Source organism: Pinus tabuliformis, chromosome 7, assembly GCF_031772625.1.
Source record: "Pinus tabuliformis cultivar Carrire ecotype Pingquan chromosome 7, CPIR1, whole genome shotgun sequence".
Lineage (NCBI taxonomy): Eukaryota > Viridiplantae > Streptophyta > Pinopsida > Pinales > Pinaceae > Pinus > Pinus tabuliformis.
In genome coordinates, this window is record NC_142293.1 from 1,689,874,172 (window position 1) to 1,689,875,974 (window position 1,803).

Below are 1,803 nucleotides of genomic sequence, written 5' to 3' on the forward strand. Positions count from 1 at the left end.
CATATTTGACAGGTGCAGGAAGCATGGAATCTATTTAAATCCAAAGAAAATAATATTCATTGTGGTATAAAGAAAGTTACTTGACCATATCATATTGAAAAATTCAATACTTATGAATTTGGAAAGGATCACAGTTATCACATAGATGCCCCACCTCATAAGAAGACATTGTTGCAATTATTATTTTGGAAGATTAATTTCATAAATTATTTGGCTTGGATTCCTTTAAAATCATGAATCTCATGTAAAAGATCATTAGTGGACAGAGGTTGAGAGAAGGGAATTTAATAAAATCAAATTAGTCAATGTTTCCTTCCCATCCTTTTCCAATCTAAACATCATTAAGGAATTCTACCTATATATATTTGCATTATATCACTCCCTTGTTGTTATCCTCACTCAAAAAGATGACGGAGTGAGTTTTCTATATAGTTTATGAGTATGGGTCTTAGGATTTTGAACTAAATTATCCTAGACTTGAGAAACAAATTTTCACCATGGTCAAAGAAATTAATTAATTCAAACCCTGCATCTTGAAAATCCCAAAAAAAGTAATCCTTCCTCATGTTGTTGTAGATCTCTCTTTATACCAAAGGAAATTGGTGAAAGGCAAGAAAATTGGATGATTTTCATTCAATTGTAAGATATTTATGTTAAGCATTCTATCATTGTTATTGGAAAAGGCCTATGTAAAGTAGTAGTTGACGGACAACATCATGTGTACATTAAATAAGCACATTAAGATGTGAAAAGAAGAAGATCATTAGGACTTAAATGCACTCAATATAAAATTTTCAATGGTATTATTTCTAAGGAAAGCTATGTTGATGTGTTATTGAGATGTCGTGAGAAACATAATGCTAAGAAAGTGTGGAATTATTTGCATGATAGTCCAACTAGTTGTCACTTCTCTAAAGATAACATTACTCATAAATTCTTAACGGTTGGACATTATTGTCCCACATTTTTCAAACATGGGCATGCACAATTAAGATAATATTAGATATAAAAACATGCATAGATAAAGAAAAGAAGAAAATAAATCCCTTGTAAGATATTGCTAATGTGTATCCTTTCAAGAAATGGGGATTTAATGTCATAGGTGAGATAAATGCCCACTATTTAAAGCAATGCAAGTACACAATCATGATTATAGAATACTTTATTAGATGGATAAAGGTTATTCCATTGACACATGTGAATGGTGAAACAATGACCCAATTCTTGGAACAACACATTATCACATGTCATGTTCATGTTCGTATTTGATAACATGTCATATTTTTCATTTATGGATTTAACTAAGTTGTCTTTGGAGAAAGTGATTGTTTTAAGCTATTTGCACAACTATTAATCTTGAGGAAATGATATTGTTGAGTAGAAAAACAAGAGGTTAATTTTAATTACCAATAACATTGTGGTTGACCGTGATTAAAATTAGCACAATGTTCTCTAAAATACATTGTGGATGGATCGTGTTTCACATAAGGTAGTAAATTCGGCACATCGCCAAATTTTTCCATCTGTGGAAAAGAAGCAAGTTTACCATCAAAAATCTCCTTATCCTCTTTGAAATGATATTATGTTTGGTACCAATCATAATTAGTCGAATATTTCCATGATTTTAGTTCCTCCCTTTTGTTGTTTTAAATTGGTTCGTTTAAATGTATTCTACTAGAGAGGAAACATAGATAGGTTATATTAGAAATAGAATGAATTGCATCTTTCATTTTCACAGTAGTTGCATATCATTGAAATCATGATATACCAAGAATGAACCAGGGTATAACAATAAACCTGAGG